At 41.3% G+C, this 25,524-nt stretch overlaps 1 protein-coding gene across 10 annotated transcripts in view; it reads left to right on the top strand.

Annotated features, from left to right (window-relative positions):
- PIK3CB (phosphatidylinositol-4,5-bisphosphate 3-kinase catalytic subunit beta) overlaps positions 1-25,524 on the top strand; it is a 104,491-nt gene that overhangs the window by 5,884 nt on the left and 73,083 nt on the right. For 3 of the 10 annotated variants that reach the window (XM_075099275.1, XM_075099271.1, XM_075099272.1), the window contains one exon: positions 14,533-14,705. The gene's annotated coding sequence lies outside the window, so the exon portion shown is untranslated. Of the gene's footprint in view, positions 1-14,532; positions 14,706-15,864; positions 16,053-16,121; positions 16,340-25,524 lie in introns of those variants that run through there. The other 7 variants (XM_075099280.1, XM_075099273.1, XM_075099276.1 and 4 more) reach the window with 7 other exon arrangements.

Below are 25,524 nucleotides of genomic sequence, written 5' to 3' on the forward strand. Positions count from 1 at the left end.
ATCTGAGTGGCTGCTGTGGCTTCCTTTACCTCTTTTAGAGGTTGTTGTCCTTGTAGCCAGAGTTCTTTTATCCAGCCTCTCGCTTTCATTATCTCTTCTTTCCAAGTCAAAAGTCACTATCTGTATTTTACTGTATCTCAGAAAATTACTGCCCTGGATGACTTCAAAACTTTAATTCAGGAAGTGCGCAAAAGTAGTTTCTAACATAACTGCTCGGTTTTGATGGCCCTCAGTATTCATGTGGAAATAGTTTTCACTTGTTTTTTTTCCCCTCCCCTCCTGTCCTTTTTCTTTCCCCTCTGTTTAGCTGGATGAATGGCTAGCACTTCTGCCTCCCCCAGTTAGCTTGTCGTTGTTGAGTTCCCAAAGTCAGAGGGTGAGGAAATGGCCTTTTTCCTAGTGAATTTTGCCTCTGACAATTTTTCTCATTCATGTCTACCGCATTATATTGGTGTATATCTTACTTTTTATGAAGTATATTTGAACATAGCTTGCTTAGGAGAGCTAGATTCTGGCTTTGTACTAATTTTGTTGGGATATCATTGGATATGTGGTACTATTTGGTTTGAATATGGACATTTGGGTTCACACGCACTGCTTGTCCTCATCCCCTAGAGAGGCACTGCCAGAACTCAGTGCAGTTAGCCTTGCTGTACCAACGTCTGAGGAAGCTGAAGGAGCTGGTAGCGACTGTGTTCCTGTGCAACTGTCTGCCTTTCCCAGGGAGATGAGGATATAACGTATAAAGAAGGCAGCTCTAAAGCCTTCTGATCCAAAACAGGTCTGAGCAGACAGATGAGACACCTGTGAAATGAAGTAGCAGGGACATATGCTGGGCTTGTTTTCTAAAGTATCTCATGGTGATAAGTGAACCAGAAAGAAGACTCTTTCCACACGGTTCTGTCTGAAGCTCAGTTGTCTGCATTAGCCCGAGTTTCAATGACGCTCGGCTTCTCAGGCAGCGGTCAGTGGCAGAGGTGCTGTGGGCAGCCAGCACTCAGGCTGCGCGCCAAAAGTATTGTCTCTCTCTGAACCTCTAGAGACTTGTGAAACCACATGGTAGTAACAGAAGCACATGGCACACATGGGATGTTCTTATTTTCTTCACTTCTAAAGTACAAACAAGTATAAATCCCATTATTGAATATTCTGTTACTACAGTTATTTTGAGGCAGCTGTGGGGAGGCATAGCCAGGTTGGTTAAGAAAAAATAACTGAGCCAGAACCTGCAACAAGGCTGATGAGTTCAGATGTGCCCTGAGAAGGCAGCCCCATCCCTCAGGATTTCTGGCACAGTTGTGTAGTTATGGTTTCTGTGTACTTCCTAGAACTAAAATATTAAAAATGATCCTAGACAGTTTAAGCTGCATCCTTTACTGGCTTCTGCCAGTGTAGTTTGATCACTTTGCTTTAAACTGGGAACACTCAGGATGGATAACACTATAATTTTAAGAAGTCTTAGGTTTTGCTCTTTGTTTTTTCCTCCTGTGCTTTTTATTAATGGCTTGTTTTGGGGGGCAAGATGGAAAGTCTTTTCATAGCTCGGAATTGCCAGATTTCCAAAATGCCAGGACTTGGTGCATCACATCTCTGAATCCAACATGTGATTACAGGTGAACAAGAAGTCAAGATGCAGTAGGATGGGAAGAGTGGAGAGACAAGAAGGTATAAGAGGAGGTAAAAAAAATAAAGGGGACCTTGTATCATCCAAAATTAATAGGAGAATATGGAGACAAGGGAAGGAGTTCTGGAAGGGACACTGAGATTTTAAATCTTCTTTCTAATTTAGGCACAAGCTATAAAAATATATGTATTCATATATCTCTCATATGACTTGCTTTGAAGGCTAGTACAATTTTCCATGAATAAAACTCTTTGTTCCTCTCTCTGACCTGTCATATGCAATCTTTTAAAGTAGTTATGATTTAGCAGCAACACTAAGACGGTATTTGAACTGGTCTCCTGGTTCCACCCTAGCATCCAGAGCCAACACACCAATCAATCAGTGATTAATAAAAGCTGTAAGAAACAAGCAACTTGGTCTGCATGTGCCGCAGACACATAACTTATTGGAGATATCTCTTATATTTTCAACAGATCTTGTCAAGCCCAGATCCTAGTGTTGTTGATTTGAGATTAAGAAAGAAAATAATTCTTAACAAACACTCTTACTGTTCAAAAGATGTAATTTTTCTCCCCTTCCTGCTCTATGTCTAGGTGGAATTTCAGCCACAAACCAGACTTTTGTGTGCTTTTTCCACAATGTATTTGATTTGTCTTATGCAGTTTTAAGGAGTAAGACTAAAAGAAGTCAGCTCAGCTAGAGAACATATTTTTGATCTGATGTAATAAAAATCATTTGATACTGATTTTAAAACTCACACTGACAAAAATTGGAAAAATAACTTGAGAAATGACAGGTCTTTGCCAAATACCTTTGAAAAGGTCATACTCAGCCAGCCAGTTTGGACAAACACTGTGGAAAGAAATCGAGTTAAGTTAGTTCTTTAATAAATTTCCGCTTAATATCATTATAATGTCCATCAGATAGGAAAAAGGTAAATTTGAAACCTTGGAAAATCATAGTCAACTAGATGGAAAGGCTATAAACAGATGGGATGAATTGGAAAAGGGCAAAATGTACAGAACCTGACATGTGCTGAGCACAGACTGGTTTGGAAAGACAGTTGAACTCAGCAGGATTGCTCGTGTGTGTAAGGTTACATGTGTGGGTATGTGAAATTGATCACTATAGACAGCATGAAACAAACTGACTTTTCTGGGCATTAAAAAGGCAGATTTCTCATTAAGATACTCAGTATCTGTCAAAGAACTTGAATGAAGCAACCACAGTAATGCAGAATTGTAATAATCTTGCTATACAGGCATTCATTTGTAGCCTACTGACTTTAGTAGCCTTAAATCTAATCCTAATGTGTTTGTGTGCCTTCATTTGGTAAGTGCAGAGCACTTCGCTGATATGCAGATTAGTTGTTTGCTACTGAGTGAATTGGTCATCTGTATCAGCTGCAACAGCATATTCCCATCAGTATGAAATGCAGGTGGAAGAGAGAACTCATTTTTAGTGTAGAGGCTGGGAAGAGCAATGTTAAGAGAGCTGAGATTTCTGATAGTCTGCAGGCAGTGCTACAGGTGCACCCAGTATGCAGTAAAACTTGCATGGGCTCTCTGAATGTGTGTGCTTGAATGTTATGTTAAGAGTTATCTTACTGGGAGTGTGATTTATTCAGAGTTTGCCCAGAAGGATTTATTTCAAATGCTTTGTTTCAGGGAAGATGTGTAGCATGGGACAGAGTTTGTGCTTTTAAGCTACACTACAAAAGTGCCTTTCAGGCATATCTTAGCAGGGCGTGGAAAAACAGTATTACACTATCAGGGTATTCAGCATGCTTACGGTGCTGGAAGGGGCAGGACCCCGGAGGAGTTATTACCAGCTGTAATGAGAAACACACAGCATCTTATGTTGAGTCTCCCTACATTATTATTCTAATTCAAGGTTTACACAGTGCAACAGCCCCACTTCTTTATTAGATACTAATTTGGGTCTGTTCATATTTTTTCATCTTTTGAGGGAGGTTATCACCTGATCTTTAACAACTTCAAATAATCAGTTTTTTAATAGAGTTCATATGGCCAAGCCACTGTAGAACTGCATGTCTATTCCCTCAGCTGTCTTTGCTGGGGAAGAAGAGAGAACAACCAAAGAAAATCATGCTCAGTTTTTCAAGGTACGTTTATGGTAAATGATAATTTAGTGGAGCATCATCAATTCTTAGGTTTGTGTAAAATGATTAAGGCACAAAGTGTAATGGCATATTATTTGATAGAAAACCTGACATCCTGTAACAGGACCTCATTTTCCATATCTATGTGTATTTATTTTTAACATATATCTGTGAAAAATGGTAGTTTAAGATATGACTAAGGTTAGAAGAGATGAGGTACGCATCTCATACTTAAGACTATTTCTCAAAGGAATATTTAGTGTTAAAGATTCAAAGATTAAGTATACATTCTTAAGTTAAATTACTAAAGGAAAGCACTAATGTAAAATTGTAGCATTTTAAGAGGCTATTCTGTATATGTTATATGAAAAAATTGGCATAGGCTGGTTTTTAAGTTTTCAGCTGATATTTCAAAGATAGGTACTTTTTTTTCACTACAGTGTGGATATTTCTTTTTCTGTGTTGTGGCCATTCTAGGTATTGGATCCATTTGTTGTTAATGGTGCTTGAGAACAAAGATGGCATTTTTAAGGTGCACAAGAGCTCATACTTGCTACTTTTTGCTGTTGTGAAACACACCTCTAGTCAATCACTGTAACTGATTGACCCTAATTGGAAGTTGTACTTGGCCAAAGAAATTTTAAATATAGTGTAATGACAAGGTAAGGATGTGTCTGAAGTTTCAGTTTAAATGATTCTGTGTTGTGTTTGTACCAGTTGTATGGTGGCATTAGAAATGCTGTTGGATTTGCATGGGATAAAGGCAGTGTGCTCTCATTTAATGGCATTACATCACTGCTTTGCTTCAGCAGCTCACTGTAGTTTAAGATATGGATCACTGCAGCTGAAATAGGCTTGCCAAAGTCCTCTACTCTGTGAGTTACCATACAGTAGTAAGGATACAGATCTATGGGTAGACAGGTATGTAAACATTTCCATATGCCAAATATGTATGGGCTCTTATCACCATCCAGTCTTGGCCTTCTGTAGTCATCGTTATCTGCTGGATAATGAGTCTGCTCCCAGCTCCCTGGTGGGACGTGGTATACAGGACTTGTGCAAAGAGGGCTAGGAGGCTGCACTGCTGCACAGGGGCTGCTGTAGTCCTGCCAGACACTGCTTTATAACAATGGGATTATGGTGGATGTTAGCCTGAGGTCTGTCATTTCTTGCACGTGTTAAAAGATGGAAGGCCAAATTGCTGTGAAGTTGCAGGGAGGTGTGGATCGGATACATCTATACGTGTGTGCAATGTGCACACAGAAAAGCCCCTCTCTGCCTGCAGTAGTGCATCCTGCTTTATCCCATGCGCTGCTGGTGCAGAGGCTGCAGCAAACACCTGCCTCTTCCCTGATGTCCTGCAGAGGCATCTCCAGGCAAGAGCTGGGGGACACACTTCCTGTTTGCAGATGGGGATGGGTGGATGGAGGGGAAAAAGGAGAGTGCAAATGCATTTCTTTTGCTGTCATCCCGTTCCTCCCTGTACAGGGAGTTTATACCTGAGCTTTGGTGCCCTCAGGGCCCTGACTAAACAATAAACACCTTTTCAGTTGGATATAATTTCTTGAAAAGTCTAGAAGCCACTGGTATTTCTGAGAGTGCACTTAGCCCTGGCAGTAACATTCTTAGAAGTCTGGAAATCAGTAGTTTTATTAGTCTTTCACCAAAAAAGGTTATTTCACAGTATAAAGAATTAAGAATGTAGTGAGTGAGTTACTCTTTCTCAGGAATGCAGCAGTGGCTAGCCAAAGCTTTCTCCAAAGGTGTTTGCGGGTGGCTTAGTCTTTCCAATAGTTCCTCTTCTGTGGGGAACTAAAAGCAGCAGGGAAGTTGCATTCAAAAATCTTTCTTCAAAACACTCCTTACTGAGCACTGGCATTCCTGTGATAGCTATAATGCAATCATTAACTCATTGCTGCATTGCTGGAAACAACATTCTGAGCAGGACAGGCTCATTCTGGCATGGTTTTTGCTTTGTGCCTGTCACGATCAGCCCACACATAAAAATAGGCCCACATCAGTTATTGAGGTGTGCACAATAGTTTTTATGTTATTGTGATCTGATTTTGCCATGGTGGCTATAATTTCTGTTTCCCTATGCTTTATTTTCTTTGAACAGCCACTGATACCAGTGCTGCAGTTATCATACAGAGGTGGAAAGCCTGCCAAGAGCTGGTGGCCTTGGGTTTGGGAGCTGTGATATTCAGTACCAATAACCCATTACTTCTCATACAGATGTGGGTCATCAGGCAAAAAAGGCCGCTGCTGTAAGCAGCGGGAAAGAGAGGGGTTGGAAGAGGTTATTCTCTGGTGTTTCTGCTTTCCATATTTGCCCAAACAGGAGCACATTTCTTACTAGTTCCAGTTTGTCTCTGGGAGCAGTCTTATTGCAACTCAATAATGAAGCCCAGGGAAACGAATTTCACTTTAAGACAGTCTTCCAAAAAGTAGTATTGAAGCCAAATGATCAGTAAACATCAAAACAAGTTATTAATCTCCTGTTCTTTGGATGTTGTTTTATCTTGTTATGTCACAAGACTCCATGTGTGGCATTGCTTATGAACCCCTATCAAAACCACATTAAAACCTAGTGTTAGTTTGCCATACTTTCAGTCTGGAAGATCAGTGGAGCTTTTTCCTTTTTAAGCATCTTTGGGTACTGAGAAAGGGTTTTTTTTTTTTTTCAGTAGTGAGACCCTTGGCTCTAAGTAATGTTTAGCACAGCTGGTGTCATGTCCTCAGCTGGACTGCAAGTTTGATTGCCAGGAAAACAATTCATTTACATGAAGGAGAACAATCCAACTTGCCCCACAGATCTCAGCCCTGTGCAGCTATCAGACATTAAAAGACATAATTTATACTTGGGAAAAGTTACAGAAAATGCATGACTTTACCTTTCTACTTAACAGCTCTGTTCAAAGTTTTTGCTCAAGCTCTTTTCAGAGTGGAATTTGGTGTTGTTTCCTTGGAGTTCTTCAGATACTTGACCCTAGGTCAGTCTCTCTTACAGAAAGCCCTTTGGGAAAGAACAAATTCCAGTGGAAAATCCCAGAAATTTCCTTGGGCAGTTCTCCTTTGGGGCTAATGGTTCTCAGTCTCACTGAGGTGATTCAAGAGCCCATCTTTATCTCAGTGATGTTTAAGTATATCCCTTTTTGGTTAGTTGGCTCAGAACTGCATTTGCCCCTGTTGTGAAATGTCATAGACAGTAAAGGAGAAGGAATTACTGGCATATGCTGTGCAAACAGTGTGCATGCCTAAAGCGATACTAAATTCCAAAGGGATTTCCTCTACCAGACTGAAAAGGACTGTGACTTCCCAACACTGTTCTCACACCCTTGGGGAAAAACTATGTGAAAATACATAATCTCAAAATTGGGGGGGGGGGGGGGGGAGTATTGCTGAACAATTCATGATGAGAAGCACAGGGTTCATGTAAAACATCCTTGATGGTATGAGAAGAATCCAACTTGTTTCCAATTGGAATTTTTCATTTGTCCTGAAATGTATTACCAGAACTGTAGTGTTTTTGGGACATCGTTATCCCATTGCATAGGCTATACTGCCAATAAAAGACTTTTAGAGAAGCACATCTCTGAGTAAGGCTTCATGAGGTAAGTTTTCAAGGGTTTTAAAATGAGTATTGGGAGATAAGGAAGGAGGAAGATTCCCATTAGTGCTTGGTAGGAAATGCTTCATTAATATTAGGCTTTAGATGCAGAAGAACTGAGGAAGTTGTTTTCCACTATCACAGAGGGAAGCAATACCAGTTAAGCCAAGGCCTGCAGCCGAAACATTTACTGGAAATGTTTACATGTTACTTAATACCTTGACATGCATTATTCAACTTGTGTAATGTCAGCTGGGGTGGAGCAGGGAGGAATGGCCTTGGAGAAGAATTTCTTTGCTCCCCATGGAATATTTTTCGTAGCATAGCTACCTTCTTTAGCAATGAGGTACATTCTGGGAATAAAAACAATGCTCTTCAGCCACATTTTTCTGAACTGCTGGAATGTGTTCTCTTGCAAAGGTGACCTAACCTTGTCCAGACAGCTAGCCCTTCTCTGAGCAGCGATGTCCTGCCAGTCTGTCTTCACTGCAGAGCAGAATTGCAGCAGAAGACCCCTATGAGGCCCCTCCAAGCAGGAGAGCTACACACTAAATGGTGGAGCCATTTCAATGGATTCACTTTTCATATTGGAAATGAAAGCCTACTTTCCCTCTCAGAGGCGTACGCAGCAAGTGCTCTCCCCTGAGCAAACCACTGAAGCATGTGCTTCAGTTTTCCTGATGTTTCTAAAGGACCTTCTGAACTGCAGCCAAATCGACTGTGTGTTGAGAAAAAGGCAAGAAGAATTCATCTGCTCTTATTAGCAGTGTCACAGTGATAGAGTGAAGGAGATGGGAAGGAGAAATAGATGGGAAAGTGTGAAGTTAAGCTGGCATCTCTCTGCTTCCCTCTGTGTTCACTTAGCATCCACACACACAGTAATTTCATGATTCACCTGCTGAATGATTTGTTTCACTGACAAAGCTGTGATAAATAGAGACTTGGCAGTATTTGCGTAGTTGTTTAATCTAAAGGTGTATGAGTCATATAAATGAAGTGTTCAGGCTTGTTGTGATAGATTGCCAGACAGAGTGGGGGAGTGACATATATATTTTGATTTGGTTAATCAATATCTGGAAACATTGCTGTAAAAAGAGATTTAGCACAAAGCCTGGAGTTTTTGGAATAGTATGGCCGGCTTAATTCATTAGTTTTGAAAGTAATAATAATAAACTTTCCCTCTTATGCCACAACAATATTTTTTTATGGCATCTAGCCAGATTTAGTTAGGTTAGCTACTGAGGACTAAAAATGAAGACGATGCATATGTAGCTTGAAGAAACTAAATATATAGTCTAAAATATAATTCCTAGAAATAAAATGTCTTCCTGATTTAGGATGACAGGACTGTCCAGCAACAAATGGTTGTACAGAGCACTGCTTCAAACTATGTACTGGCATTTTAGGAGTATTCCCAGAATCTCTCCTGCATTGGTTGTGCAGTGCCTGTTCATAACTGTTCATGGGTGCTGTCATGAAATGTATCATGGTGCTGGTTCTTCTGAGGGTAGGACTCATGGCTCCTGATCATGGCATGTTAAATTAATACAAGTGTGAGATGGAAGTGTTTCTGTTTATTCCAGCAGAGCACTGAATATTCATGGTTGTCACTGATTTCAGGGTGTCTTAGCGACTGTTTGCACTGATCTTAGTGTAAAACAGTTTTATAGCAAAAGGAACATTGATATGATTAGATGCTCATAAATAAGTATTAGAGAGGCTTCTAGACACTGTAGACATCCTTAATAAGGAATCTATAAATGCCTTGTTTGTTTTTAATAGTCCTTTTAAAAATAGAAGCTCATAAGTAGTATTAAAATTGTAACACAATCACCAAAGCGAAGAGTTTAAAATCTCAGATTTGAACTAGAGATTCAAAAGAATAGTCCATTTTTGAGTAAGAATTGATAATTTGAGGAATGATGTTCCATGTAATAGTTGTTATTTTTCTTCTGCTTATTGATTTTTAAAATTCAGTGTGAACTTTTTGGTTTGCCCTGATAGGTAGGTACAGATGTACTAGCTTTCTAGTAGTGTGTAATATCAGTGGGATTAAAGTGATCCTGTTTTTCCATGGGCTAGTGAAATGTTAGTGCAGTACCTGTGGTTCATGGTAGCAGTAATATAACACATTTCCTTTTATCTCTTTCTTTGGTTTGCATATGACATATAATTTGGGTGAGATAAAGAAAGATTTGGTTTTGGGCAAGTCCATCATGGTAATGGCACGTGACCAAATTCTGAAGTGATGTTCACTGTGTACTGCAGGTCACTAAATGTATTTGACTCAAAGGGTGACTACATCGGTGTAATTTAGGGGCTAAAGACTCTGTGTTTTCTCTCTTTTGGCAGTTCTACACAAAATGATGAACCCTTGATAGCCCTGACTTACACCGTTGTGACTGGACAATGAGCTTCTCTAAGCAAACATGACAAAACATCAGTTGAAAGTCTTCTGCAAGGCCGAATACAGAAATAAGATAGCATATTTCATATCCATAGTCATTAAAAAGTGTGATAGACTCAATAGTATTCGTGATCATTATTCATTTTCACAGTGTAACATCCACTTCTGTTATCAAAATAGCCTTAAAAAATGCCAGCTAGAAAATAAATATGTAAAGAAGGTGGTAGAGATTTCTTCAAGCCATTTGTGTTCCAGTTCCCATAATTAATCTCTTCCTAGTCTTTGCCTCTGGATGGGAATAGTAATATACCATTAACCCAAGAGATGCAAAACACGCTGCGCTGTGCTTGTAAGGTGTCAGAAACTTCTCCTGTAAGGATGAGAGAAGCTGTTTTATTGCCTTTTCAATTGTAGGACAGTGTAATCCTAGTAAGCATTTGAGCAAAATGGAACTACTAAAGTAATTGTGAAGCCTGATGTTTGATTTTCATAGTTAGCATACTGCAAAGATGAACTGGTAATATAGCTGTATTAAGGCAGGTACAGCAGCTATTGCACTTGAAGTGCTATCTAACACATTACAACCTGCTGGACATTGAAGCCTATTTTTAGTAAAAGAATAAATAAGCCGGCTGTGCCCTACTTTTTGTCAAAATGTGTCATGGGATCTTTATATTTGATTAGAAAAGTCAGCAGAAATTACACAAGGGAACTCAGTGTCTCATCTAAAAAGTGGCAGTTCTAACAATCCAGTGTTGCTTTATTATAAAAATATGTTAATATTGGGTAGGAGGTCAGACCCATAAAGTGGGCAGAGGAGATAATAGCTGGTGGGAGCCTTGCCTGTGTGGTTACATGTGGACAGAGGTCCTGGTTCTGTTAGGCACTAGCTATTCAAGATGCTTTTGATGAAAGAAGTTATTTTGTATTGATGAATGGAACTATTTTTGCAAAATCTGTGTTAGGAAACTGGAAAAATGACAAACTCTGTAGAGATATTTATATGTAAAGAAAGAATGTAGCAGCGAAGTCAGATGGTTGCTTCAGGATGCTGTTGATCTTTGTAAAGACCCTACTCTTCCTAACTGAGCAATTTTTTTGAGCTCCACTGGGTGATATAATACAGATAGCTATGTACCTCATGAACAAGCTGTCTTGTAAAGTGTGGCCATACCCAGAAGCCTCTGTTTGCCATGAACATATGCAGAAAATACGCAACCCCATATACATTTGCTGTAGTATAGAATCAATGACAACTAAGTACTTTCAACCAGTTCCTCTACAGATAAGTGATATTAAAAAATTGCTGCTTTGTTACAACAGAATTGGCATAAATTGGTCAAGAATGCCACCACTTAAAAATATCTGCCTAAGAGCTCCCAGTCATGGAGTTTCTGTGATTTGGAAGCAGTATGAATATTGAATATGAATATGAAGCCTTCTAGGTGTGGATTTACAGTGTAGGGTAGAGAGGGTTCAGCTCCCAACTCTTACTGGCACACTTGCAGCCTCAGTACAGAGGGACTCTCCTTTCCGGTTCCCCCAGGCCATGGCCCAGCTGAAGGGAGCCTGAGAGAAGAAGTTGTGCTCTGTGGGATCACAAGCAAAGCCAGCGCTCCAGAAGGAGCGCTTTGGCTGGTTAAGGCCTCTCTCCGGCTTGGACCTGCTGCTGCACGCCAGCTCTTGTGGCTTGCCTGAGCGGGGAAAGGGGAAGGAACTGAGCCCACTCATTCACAGCAGGGCTCTGCCTGCCCTGAGGGGTGAATCAGCTGACATGCTGGTACTTCTGATGTGTTACGGCAGCCAGGGGAGGTCAGGGAGGTTGAGGAAGAGGCCCTCTATTTTAAGTGGTTTTATGTGATTTAAGTTAGGCTTAAAATTTTAAAATGAGGGGCCTCAGACACCGAATTCAATGGGGGGAACAAAACAGTGAAGTGCCAAGATGCTGAATATTTGGGTATCAGTGCTGCTGGCTGTTTAAGGCGCTGCTGTAGATTACAGAGCTGTTTGCCTCCCTGGCTCCCGTACGCAGGCTATAAGCTCTCAGAGAACTTTTCCACTGAATTTTACGCATATTAAATAACTTGTTTTAGCAAAGCACTGTTAAAAGCTGCTTGTTCTTGCTGCAGGCTGTAGCTTCATTAGCCAAATTCAGCATCCGTTTTGTCTGACATCTGCATTTGCAGTCTGGTACTGAATGTCACTCAGTCCATTATTTGCTGCTGCCTCCCCCTCCACCGGAGTTAGTGTGAGAAACAGAGAGAAGCTTATTATAGACACACACGCTGGTGCAAGCGCAGGAAGAGAGACCAATGTACTGTATAGAACACCTTTGGGGGAATGTTATGCTTACAAAATTGAGTTAGGCTGGGTTTTTCACCGTGCCATTAGCACTTGTACCCGTGCACCCTGAGAGGCCCTAATGGCAATGGCCAGCTTTGATTTCACAGATTAGCCTAACATCTGCAGAGATGGGGAAGGTCCACAACAGCAGGCCAGCTTTTATTTATCAGCTGAGACTGTTACAGGATAATGCTATCCACATACCATATCTTCTCTATCACATAATTTGCATGTGTTGTAGTACTTTAATCCGGTGCATGAAATCATGTATAGACTGTAGTAAATGTACTTTTAACGTACAAAATTCCTTGGGAATCTCTTAGTATCTCCTTTTTAGGAGATTCAATATAGACTTTGACTTTTAAGAATCAGTTAAACGTGATTCTTGTGATTTATTTTTTTTAAACACGTGTCTTGAAATAGTCATGCCAAAATTATTTGCTTGCTTATTAGCACCTCTTAAATTTCAGTGACTAACCAGAGATCCTGGCCCTTAAATGGGGACAACCTACTACCTTAGGCAACAGGGGACTTTTTTTTTTCCTAGTATGGATGAAGGAGGGACTTAAAAGGGAGATGAAAGTTTTGTAAATTCCAGATAAGCTATTTTTTGAATGTTATCATCCAAACTGGCTTTCCTCTAGTGACTACTTAGGAGACTGTCATGTTATTTTTTCGTACACAAGATGTTCTAAAGCCTTTTATTTGGATGACAGTAGGCAGCACGCTGACAAAGGAATGACCGTGTGGTGTAGAGTGATCATTATTCTCTCTACCATTGCTTGCTTACACAGTTTTGAATCTAACTTTTTTTAAAAGAAAATAAATACTCATGAGAAATTCTCATTTTATTCTTTATTCACCACAAAACGTTGGTGTGCATTACATACCCAAAGCTGATTTGGTTTGTAGATGTTGCCATTGTATCACAGTATCAGACACTAGCAAGTTGCTATGAGCGTTTAAGTTTTGTAATAAGTGATTTGTAAACATCTCCTGCCCAGTGTTCAGCTCTGTTCTGGATCACTGTCCTTTAGATTTACTAACTTGGATTTTTTTCAGACCAGCTTTTTCTACTTTAGGCCAAACATCCTTCAAGTGGCATTTCCACTTGCATTTTCTTTCTCCCTCTGTCTGGGTCTGCTGCCAGAGTTCTGTGATGTCTGCAAATAACTTGTTCGTTAGTGCCTTTCTTCTGATCACTGCAGTGACACAGAGCTAAAATAATGTAAACCCAGAATGCTGAAAATGACACATTTTCAAGTGACCAAGAATGTGCCCTAGGTGTACAGCTGTTCCGCTTGCAAAGACATGACTCAGATACAGCCTTTTTAGACAAAACTCTTTTGTTATACTGAGAACATATGTAACAATAGCCTGGGGGACAGAATAATAGAACATTTGTTGTTTTGTGAAGGGGGGTGGGAAGAGAATCTAAAGATAAGGAAATTGAAAATAAAAATTATATATGAAGTCTGGGGTTTTTTTTTTCACTGCCATGTTGGATATAAAAACATTTCTTTAAGACGTTTCAAGACAAGTTTCTTATCCATATTGCACACACTGTCCACAACAGCTCCATGTGTGACAAGAACATGAATATCATGCAAGTTGCTCAACTGTAATCTGAAATATGTTGATAACTACTGATTGAGATCTCTTGACTCCCACTGCTAAACACTGATGTTGTATTTGGAGGCATTAAAACACAAAATGGAAAGGAAATTTGAAGTCAGGGATTAGAACCCTACAGAAAAACTCTGCGTGGGCAGATTTCATTGAAGTCTATTCATAGATATAGCAGAAGTTTGTCTATACAAGACAATTTTTAGTGCTTGGGGCTTTATGCGTGACAGACACATCAAGGCATCATTATTCAATTGAAAAGATGGCAGTGCAGTAAACAGATTTTGAAGTTTCTGGATTGTAGCCCTCTGCTCAGTCTAGTAAATCATTCGCATCATAGTTGACTTACACTTTACAAAGACTGCACTGGATTCTGTAGAAAAACAACCTAATGTTGAAAGATCCAGAGTAAATAGCTCTTTTCTAAAGAATACTATCTAGCCTTTCCAGGCACAAAACCATTTGTCATCGGTAAGGCCAACTAGTGAGCCAAGGTTTGAATATCTAGGCCAACACTATCTAGAATATTTAATGTCAAAACCACAAGTATTAGAATGGTTTGAAAAGCTACATATGTGGGACTTGTTGCACTAGTGGATCTCATTAATACTTTACTTTTCAGAGATATATTTCAGTAGCAATGTAAACTTTGAACAAAAGAGACAAGTGGCTCAATGTGCTGAACTAAACATTATAGAGGGTGTGATCCATAGAGATGATACTGCCTTTGCATGATCTGTACGCTTGCCTGATAAACTAGTTACTTTCCTTTGACATCTATTGGCTTTTTTTTCTTCCAGGAAGAAGGGAAGTCAAGTGAAGTTACCACACTCCAGCGGTATGAAGCAGCAGCTTGACGTTCAGAAACAACGCCTGTAGTGCTGAGCGGCCTTAAAAGAATTGGTTAAAAGCAAGAAGGGGAACTATTAATTGATACACACCACAGACGGGCTGTGAAGGCAACTGATACACGGTAGGCAAGGTTTCTCATTAACTTCTGCACTTCCACCGACATTTGCCTAGAAGTTGCATTGCGTGCTCACCGTTCATGTAAAAATCCCATTTGCTGAAGTAAGTGGGGAGATCATTGTCTTTCCCATGAATTTCCAGTCAGCCCATTTTGTGGTTGGCTTGTTTGTTGGGAACAAACAACTAAAGATCCCCTAGATCTTTTCTAATCCAAATTTAATGAACTTCTAGTGCCTTGAGAATTGGTAGGTGAAGTTGATGAGGAAGTAAATCTTTCTGTTTTCAAAACTGGAATAACTAGAAAAATGAACAGAGCAGAATAGACAAGACTAATAATACAGCACGATTATTAGCATAGGGATGTTAAAATATGCATAATATGATCACACTCTCTTTGAATGTGGACAAGGATATGCTATGCCTCGCCCTGTTGTCATTAAAGGCAGTAGGAGCGTTGCTGCTGGTTTCAGTGGGTGGGGACGCGGCTGGCTGCGCACAGCACTGAGTTGGTACATTCTGCCTTCCTTTTCTTTGACTGCTTCTTTTAAGCCTTAGAAAACCACCTGTTATTCTTTTTATACGTACTAGTTTCAACGCAATTACTCTTAAGAGCTCAGCACCAAGACTCTTGAACTGTGGATGGTGTCTGACGGCAATATTGCCAAGGCACTAAGCTGCTGTAACGAGGTCGTCCCTGCCGCCTTCCTAAAGCCTCTTCGGGCAGGCTGCTCTTTGATGAGTCCTTTACAGCGTCAACGCAGCCGACTGCCTCTTTCAGCTTTCCGAAACGTGGCTGAAGTTTTTAAGCCTGGCCGCAGGAAGGGGTGTGCGGGCCGTACCGGGGCGCAGCAGGAGCTTTATGGGGCGACCACGAAGAAGCGCGATCGGGGAGTGACAAACAAGTGGGGGGGGAATGAAACTACTCGTAAGTAAGCGGGGCTGGGAGGGGCGAGCCCTGCCGCCGCTCGCAGCCGGGGCTGCAGTGAGGGGCTCCGCGCCTCACCCCCCTCCACCCCGGCCCTCCCGGGACAGCGGGCCGGGGGGCGCTGGGTGGGGCGAGGGGCGCCGGGAGGGGCGGGGCCGCGCCGCGGCATTGGCCGTCGCCCGCCGTTTGATACTGAAAGGCGCGCCCGGGTTGGCGGCTGACGCCTCGGGGGCGGGGCGGGGCCGGCGGGCGAAGCTATTGCCTAGGTAACGCCCGGCGCCCCCTCCGTGCCCGCTGAGGTGGCGGTGGTAGCGGGGCCCGGCTGTTGCCCGTGGCGGCCTGAGGGAGCAGGCTCCCCGCTAGCGCCGGCGCCGCCGCGCTGGCTGGGGGCGGCGCGGGAGACGGCGGCTGCCGCTGTCCGGGCAGGTGGGTGAGGGGAGCCTGGAGGGGCCGGGCTGGCTGTGCCGCGGGGGGCGTGCCGCGCTCTGAGGGGGCCGGGCCGGCGGGGCACCGGCCGGCGGGCGGGTCTGCGCGGCGGTGGGGGTGCGGCGGGGCTTCCCCTCGGCCGCCACGGCCGGCTTGTCTCGGTCCCTCCCCGCGGCGCCGAGCTCCGCAGGAAGAGGGCACTTCTCGGCTGCCGCTGGTTGCGACACGGCGGTTGCTCAACCGGGCGAGAGGCTCTGCCCTCTCCCCGGCGCGGGGGAAGGGGTTCGGTAGGTTGCGGCCGTTTTTCGGGGGTGGGGTGAGGCAGAGGGGTCGTGGGGGGGAGGCGGCCTTGCGCCGGTCAGCGGCCGCCCCGGCGGAGCGAGAGCCTTTGTGCGCTGCCGCGCCGCGAGCCGGCGTTGCGCAAGAGCGCGCGGCGGTAACGGCCGCCGCAACAAGTGGCTCGCGCGCGTCCTGCGTCCGCGGAACGGCGGGTCCGAGTACGGCCGGGGACCCCTGCACCCGCCCGGGGCCCAGAGCGGTCTCCTGGCTCCCGCCTGCCGGGCGCGGCCGGCGTCCGTCCCCCCGTTACACCTCCGGTGTGGGCCCCTCCCGCCCCGGGGCCGCCCTGCGGCCCTTCCGCAGCCCCGCGGGCTCCGGGTGGCTCCCGGAGGAGGCATGGCGGTCCCGAGGTGCTCAGCGCCTTCTCGGTGAGGCTTTGCCGGACGAGCTCGGTCTTCGTTTTATGCCTGGTGATTTTTTTAACATTTTTTTTTCCTTAGCTAAGGGGTCTGAGTGATTGCTTTGTGACTTTTAAGTGACGTTTAGATTATCCGATGCTCCTGGCTGCTTTCAGCTCGATTTCTGAGGATTGTTTTCCTTCTGGACCACCGCAATTTGTATGGAAAAGCACTGTTTATGGAAAGTACTTCCAGTCAGATGCTCCAGTTAGATGCTCATTCTCTGTGCAGCCCGGAGTGGGTAGTATGCAGAACGATTGCTTCGGCATTGTGCTGTTGTCATATACTTTCTGAACAGCCACCTAGACTCATCTACAGACGAGGGCCTGTTTCTGTGTCAGGGGGGAATAGATCTTCATAAGTCCCCAAGAGTTCCTGAAAGAGAAACGGAAACCTTTCATGCCAGAATCTCTGGTTTGTCTGGCTCCAACGCATGTGTGCTTACAGACTCATGCTGGATAGCTTCCAAAATCAAGAAAGCTTAGGGTTTTTTTTTGCCAGAACTTTCTGCATTTACAGACTAATATTGTCACCAGATATGTTGATGAGTTTTGTTCATTTGGAATTGACAGCTGTAGCCAAAGTAAATGTTATGTACTCTCCAAGTCAGCACTGCTGTTATACTGTTGATACTGAACTTTATTCAGGCTTAGGAAGTTCTTAAAGCTGGCCATGACTAGAAACCCCAGTAACACAGGATTTATGTTTTCGGGACTGTAGTTCAGGGTTCGAAGTTACATGAATACATGAAGGATGTCACAGAAATTTGATCGGTATTAGCTAGAGACTCTCACAACTCTAGGTCTCCAAAGATTAATTAAAAGGTAAAATAAAACTTTGTAATACACTTGCTTTTAGGAAAATTCCATATTAAAAATACTGAATGTCCGTACACTTGTCAAAGGGTTGTGAAGTCTAGTGGAATGCATTAAGGTGGCCGGGCAATCAGTCACCAGGTCACTTGGAAACTTCAGTCTCGAAGCCTCAGTTCAGACTAATGATGGTTTTCCAGGCTTTGGAATTTTGATGCCAGCAAGCAGTGTTTTTCCGAAGAGTGAGAGAAAGGAAAGGATTATTGAACAAAAATTATTTGGCAATTAGTTTTTTTGACTTTTTTAAAAAAAAAGAATATCAGGGTTGTCACTAATATCAAGAATGTTTTGTGTGGATTGACTTGGAAATGTGTTTGAGTGGGGTTTCAGCCTGTAATTAAATGCTTTTTAAAATAACTTTTTAAAAGAGGAACTTCCTCCATACGTGGCCTTAAAATATTTTTGTTAAAGTCGATTTAAATATCTGTTTTTCTTGAATAACAATCACTTCTGTTAAGTCAGGTTTCACTTCCTTGGAATATCTGATGTCATAAATTTGCTAGTTCTCCAATTGTCTGTAGACTTTTGGCAGAACTCCAAATTCTAGTGTAGGAAAGCCTTCTTACAAAAAAAAAAAATTTTTTGATTCTTGTGATATAGTAAGGAGAGAACATGTCCTGCTGCTTCTCCCTGATTTCACTGCTCCGCTACTCCTTTCCCTTTCTTGGAAGCTGAATATGAAGTCAGCAGGCTTGGGAAATGTTGCAAGCTTTTTTGAAGTTTGCATATGTCTGCGGTATGCTCTGTTTCACAAATACGAGATTTAAAAACTAAATCCAGTAAAAATACAGCCTGTCAAAATGCTATATATGCAAGGAGGGTGGTAGAAAAATACTAACTTTCATTATTAGAAGTTGGGTGGAAATGCATGCTGATGTTTAGCTAGAAAACCAGTATTGTGTTTCCGTGACCAGAGGCACAGAGTTCAAGTAGCTTAAGTGTGTTTTCATAGATCTAGAGATACAGACGGAAGCTTTGCCCTTGGTTCTCTAGAAGTTGCCACCAGTTAGCTTATCTGAAAATAAATGCTGGGTTGTTGGGCTGTGGAATGTGGCATTACATTTTATGTAGAGTCCATGGGGCTGCTTCGGTTGAGGTGGACTTTCTGACCTGCCACACTGGGTAGCAGCAGACCTTTAAGTTACGAGGTTAACCCCTTTTCACAGCTTGCAGTTTCTGTGAAAGCAGTCCAGGAGAGAAAAATCTGAAATAAGCATCATTTACACAGTAACATAGAAAAGCTTGCTTGTTTGTTTGAGGGGGGGGGGGGCGGGGGGGTGGTTGTTGTTGTTGGGTTTTGATTTGGGTTTGTTGAGTTTTTATTTGGGTTTGTGGGTTTTTTTGTTTTAGTAAATGTGTGTTTGTACTCAAACTGATACACCTGGTGTTATGTACTGCATCTCAAATCTGAATTCTTGCATCAGAATAGGACGACTTCAAATCGCAGAGGGCTAAAAAAAAAAATTGAGTATTGGAGTGCATTAAACAATTTGTTCCATGGTGGTGCTGTTAGTCCTTGCAGTCATTCACCAAATGACTGTTTCAGTGTGTTTTGCTTTGATAACTAAATCAGATTTGGTGGAAAAAATAATCTTGCCTTAGAAATTTAACAGGTTTTTAAAATTAATTTTTAGGAATCAGAGTAGCAACTTGTAAGCAGGCAGTTTTGCTTCGGTTTGGTAAGGTACCTACTTACGGTCCAGAATGAAGAGCAGGTAACAAAGAGGTGGTTCTGTCAACTATCACAAATTGGAGATCCTGCAAGGTTAAGGTTACATGTATTTGTATAATGCCTGAAGTACCGGTTAGTTATGTGGCCACGTTGACCAATGTATTTACAGTCTGTCAAATTTACATGGGTAAATCTTTGTATCTCAACCTTTGGTGGAAATAAATTCAGGAATGTGGTGCCATTTACATATATTAGGGTTGCAGAGTGAGGCCCTAATGTGCAAATGTTTGTGGATATGTAGCTACAAAAATAATTGAATTTACATAGTGGCCTCAGAAGGTTAAAGAGACAAATAGCGATGCTGATGTGTCCAAAAAAAAAATCTTTCTTCGAGAAGTAGGATTGGAGCAATTACACTGCCTCCCACTGATAATGTGGGGGGTGGGGTGGGCGTGTGCACGTTGTTTATTTGTTTTGGGTTTGGCAGTTTTAGGGAGCCAAAGTTTAATTGCTAGTGTGCTACAGAATATGGCCTTTGGAAAGCTTGGTGGTTTGCAAACAGAGGACCTAGACTGTCTGCTATTTCCACTTCATGGCTTTAGATGTTGGCTATGGGGAAAAATGCCCCAAATCTTTTTCAGTTGCATTAAAAAGGGGGGGAGGGGAGGAAAGAGAGGGGGACAGCCATAAGAACTTTGATTATTCAGTTTCTTATCTTAGAAGTTCTTGACTGAAAATTGTGAATGAATTGAACTCAGGAGTAATTTTTTGTCTTTGGAGCTAAATCTACGTATATAGAAATATTTTTTCTATTTACTTTAAAAAGAGCATAAGAATTATAAGTACTATAATTTTTCTTTTAATGCAGAATATACTTAATGTAAATTTGCTACTCATGGCTTACTTTCGTTTCTTTCAAAATTGTCAGACTTGCATATTTTGATAGGTGACGTTGCATTAAATTTTCACTATGATGTTGAACTTCAAAGGGGGCTCTTCTGTTTCCAGAATATCTTGCTGCTATTTGCAATAGTTATTCTGATTTTTAGAGTAGGCTTTTGAATAGTGCATCAAAATATCTTAAAGGAACTCCACCAGAGATATCAGTGTCTAGTTCTATGCTTGTGTAACTTACACTATGTGTTGCTGTAATGCTGAACAGTTTTACTTCCCATGTTAAGTTGACAAATGACCCCCAGATTTTTTACTACTTCACTTTTTTTAAAAAAAAAAAACAGGAAAATTTGAACAAGTGAGGTGTAGTTCCTTGGGGCAGTGGTGGAGCGAGTGGACCTGATGGGATAGATTTGCTTCTAAAAATAAAGTACCTCTAAGAGATAATAAGAATTGTGAATATTGCACGTAAAATAGCTGTATAAATACTTTGGCCCCCCCCCCCCAACCCATGATAATTGAATGGGAAAGATATGCCCTGTAATGGGAAAAAATGTGGGTTTAATTTTTGTGCCTGTATGTAATGGTATCTTTCCTCTTTGCATGAGTTTACTTGTAAGAGGGGAGGGGCTGACAACCCTGTGATTTCTAAATTCTTTTTATGAGACCCAAGTAATCAGTGTGTTCTCATTACCATCTTTTGAAGTTCACTTTTGGGGATTACCAAAGGTTTAGACTGAAGAGTCTAAACTTCTCTTCACAATGTTATTCTGAGGCTTTTGTTCCCAGATTTCTGGAGGCTTTTGTTCATGTGTTAATTTGGAACTGATGAACATTTTTAAGCGATGTGGAGTCCATTGGGAGCTCGCACTGTTTGCTCTCCTTTTGGGTCATTCCTGTTCTCCCTTTGACCCCCAGCACCATTTATCTACTGGGTGGATTCAGAGATGAGTTGGATGATTCAAGTTTTGAGTTTGCATGAACTGGCAGCATGTGTGCAATAGCTTGTTTGGATAGTAGAGGTAGATAAATAGTTTTGTGGAAGTCATGGGAGTGTTTGTGGTTTGTGTTGTTGGTTAGTAAGAATTAATAAGAATATTAGTGTGTCTTTGGTTTTATGGTACTGTATTATTATGAAGCATTTGCTAATTTTCTGTGTTTCTGAAAGTCCTTTGTTGCCTGAATGCACAGAAGGTATCTTCAACGAAGCAATTAAATATTTCAAAAATAACATAAGAATAGTCAGTTGTTCATGAAAGCTTTTGTGTGGAATGTGCAATAGCTGGCGTTCTGTAGGATCGGCCTAACATTGTAAGAGGCTCCCAGTCCTGCTGTCAAGTGGTTTTGTGACAGATTTCAGGTGAAAGACTTGTGCTTGTGTGCAGCTAGAGTACTAGACGCAGTTTAAAAGTCAGAGTAGGTGTGTAGTTTGGAGAATATCGTAAAAAAGTCTCTAGAAAATAGAATAACTGGTAACATTTGTAGTGCTTGAAGTTCCTGTGGTAGCCGTCTATTGAGCAATGCCTTATTCTTTTGTAAATAAGGTGCTCGAGAGATGGATTTTGATATTGGTGCATCAGTTTATTTTTTTAAGAAGAAAAGGTGCTATTTTGAAATGTGCTATGTTATTTTCAGTTAACAGTTTGATGTTCATGAGTAGAATGTTCATAACAGAAGAATATAAAGCATATGTGATCTTAAAAACTGATTACATTTGTGTCACTACAAATAACCCTCCAAAAGACTGCTTTCAAGTACTGCAGTATGATAGTTTTCTGTCAGTGATGCGAGTATTGCTATTTAGTATTGCGTCCTCCAGAAGGCTGTACGTTAGCCTGTGGTTTGTGTGTACACACACACGGGTACGGGCACACATATGCAGAGGAGAACCAGGTAAGCAAAGGTAAATGTTGTCAGTAGAAACTCAAACCTAAGTACAAAGTTGATGTGGTAGAAAGACGCACATAAAATATAATTTTAAAATTGTATTGGGTGTTGTGTCCCTTTCTTGATTGGCTTCATGCCTCAAATTCCTTCCTCTGTTTTTGAAAAGCTCTTTGGTCCTTATACCTGTACGTTTTTCCACTTCATCCAATTTTCAGTATTCCTGGTGTTTTTACTTTTTTTTCCTTCTTATAGTCTGTCATTAAATTTACTGCTCTTGTCTTATTCCTTCTCCCCGGATCCCCCATTATTTTCCTCCCAACCCCCAAAGAAATTCAGGACCTGTGTGTTGACCATGTGTGAGTCGTCACTCCCTTAAGTGTTGTGTCTTTTTAGACTGCTGGTTTTTGGAGCCATAGGCTGTTGTTCCATTCAGTGCCCTGTGGGGTCCTATTGTGAAGATGTGTATTAGGACTTATTTATGCTTTACAAAGTGTAATATTCTATAAAATGGAATCTGTGGAAGAAAGGACTCTCTGGGGACAGCTGTGGGATGGATGGAAATCAGTAGTCACAGGTGAAGTCCAGGCTAGGCACCGAGTGGACTTCGTACAGTAGGGGCTTAGCAGTCTGGGACTGGAGGCACACGGGAGAGACATGGGTGTTGATGCGGTAGAAATCATGACACTGGGAGGCCTGCTTTTGGATCCTGTATGTTTCAGTGCTTGAAGATGGCTGGCAATATTGTTTGTTCTCTGCTGGTGATGTGATGTTGTTTAGGTTTGGGGTTTTTTTTGTTTGTTTGCTTTTAAGATCCCTTTTGGACTTAAATGGTTGTTGCTGAGGGAGGCAAGGCCTTTGGGAATCTCTGTTGTGTCTGGTGTCCTGAAAATCAGGTGGGCTTGGAGTATTTGTATTTCTAGCCTTCAGTGCTGAGTGTCTTCCTTTTGGTTTCTGCTGATACACAGAGGAGGACCTCTGAAATTACTATCCAGTTATCTATATGCTCTGCTAAAGATGCAATTCAAGACACCAGTGAAGATATTCAAGGAAGACTGAGTCATAACCAGGAATCCCCTAGGCAAAGAAGTGTTAATCTTGGTGTACAGACAGCAGTATGTGTATGCAGTCTGTATGGGCATATCAAATGGCCAAATGTCAATGAGGCACAGTAGAGTGTAAGTCCTGTTACTACTTTATGGAAAACTACAAGAACAAAAAAACCCAATAATGGGTCCAAACCTAGTAGGAAATAAAATTTTAAATGTAGCTTTACCTGGAAGGAGGTTGTGGCGAGGTGGGGTCGGTCTCTTCTCCCAAGTAACGAGTGATAGTATTGGAGGAAACAGCCTCAAGTTGTACCAGGGGAGGTTTTGATTGGACATTTGGAAGAATTCCTTCACTGAAAGGGTTGTCAAGCATTGGAACAGGCTGACCAGGGAAGCGGTTGAGTCACCATCCATGGGGGTATTTAAAATATGTGTCCTTGTGGTCCTTAGGGACATGGCTTTGTGGTGGACTCGGCAGTGGTTTACAGTTGGACTCGAACTTAAGGGTCTTTTCCAAGCTAAATGATTCTATGATTCTATTCTTGTAGTTTTCTTATGTCAGGTTTGAATCGAAGTTTTGTGGGAGTCTACGTTGCCCATGACATTAGGACTGAGCCATAATATCAGGAAGTGAAGAACGCTTGTCTGCATCTGCTGAAGTACTTTAAATTATCTACTAATAGTAATAATTTAAGTGTGGAGAGGTGTGCCTATGTGTGTAGAGAAGAGCTGTCTTGTTTTTCTTTCCATGGGAGGGCTGTATTTTGGAATCTGTGATAAATGCTGACCGGAAAGTGAGTAGTAGTTTCTGAACCTCTTGAATGAAAAGCATCGTTAGTCTGGCAGATTGTCAGCAGCAAATGGTACATTAATTTTTGGCACAAAATTCTTGCTAGCAAGGAAATTATCTTTTTTTGCTATTAATAATAAAAATGAGGAGGGACTGATTATCTGTTCTCAGCAGGCGGATATTGTTCAGCTTCTTTTTAATATCCATGTAAGACAGACATAAAGCTTTTGACAAAAGTCATTTTATATTTTATTAAAAATAAAAAATATTATACTGATAATCTGCATCCATCTACATAACTAACTTTTCTTTAAATAATAACTGTATTATGATTACAAGCTATTACAAACTGTATAAGCTATTGCAAAATTTCAAATGTTATTTAAAGATACAGAGAAACCACTATTAAGATGTCTATTAAACTCTGTGGAGTACAGCAAGCCTTCATCCTAGGGCAGTTTTACTTCCCCAGCATGTTGGAAGTACTGTTTTGCATCTAGTGCTAGTGGTAGTAACATCACGAGTCAGACTTTTTGTTTAAAATGTTCATTTACACTTGAATTAGGTGATCTGTAAGCTCAACATAACGATCTAACTTCATTTTTTACCTAAGTAATAATAAAAGCATTTTTCTTCACTGAATTGTTGCTTTAAGTGTTAGGGTACTGTTTTTTTAAACACTTGGTGTAATTCTGCCTAAGTTCGTAGAGTTCAGCTAACACAAGTTCATAAAAATTGTTTATTTTTATATGGCAGTCTGTTTTGAAAACTGTAGTAATTTCTACTTCCTTTGGGTGCTGTAAATAAACCTGGTGTATAAAGAGCTACAGTGATTAGAAGTAGCACAATAGTATTGCATAAAAAGGAAACGTTATTTAGTAGCAATTGAATTCTTCAGTAAAAACAGGTTTTGCAAGAATGTGAAGATCTAACTTAGAAAGTTAGAAGTTAGGTTAGAAGAAGAATTCTGTAATTAGAAGAATTGTATTAGAAGTAATATTAATTCTTCTCATCATTTCTCATTGGAATTTGTAGCAGGTTCATCAAGCTTTGCAGCAGCTCTGTATCTTTTGAAATGAAGTGCACATATTGGGTGATTTCATAATTTCTGTCACTGCAAATACACTGTATTACAACTCACTTTATTTTCGATTTGCTGTACACCACAAAATGACAGAAGTCCTTATCTATTTCCGCTTTTTAAATGAATGAATTTCTTTGTATTTTTTCCTTTACTCCATTTTGTTTAACTTGAAAGCTTCAGCATTAATTGACTTGGGTGAGAAATGCTGTGGGTGAAGCACTGGCTCAGGATTTGTAATAGATTCTGTGTCCAAATGTGTCACACGCCTGCTCTTTGAGCTTAGAGAAGTTTGGTTATGATGGTATGTTTTCATCTGTGTGTTGGGGATGAGGTTGTTACTTTTTCTTTATTTGGCGTCTTTGCTTGGTAAGCATTTATTGCGTTAATGTCCCTGAACATACGTAATGTCAACTGTCATGAACCTTAAAGTATGTGAGATGCTACTTTAGGATAAATGCAAATGCTTAATTGAAAAAATACTTTGTAGCAG

Source organism: Phalacrocorax aristotelis, chromosome 7 (genome assembly GCF_949628215.1).
Source record: "Phalacrocorax aristotelis chromosome 7, bGulAri2.1, whole genome shotgun sequence".
Classification (NCBI taxonomy): domain Eukaryota; kingdom Metazoa; phylum Chordata; class Aves; order Suliformes; family Phalacrocoracidae; genus Phalacrocorax; species Phalacrocorax aristotelis.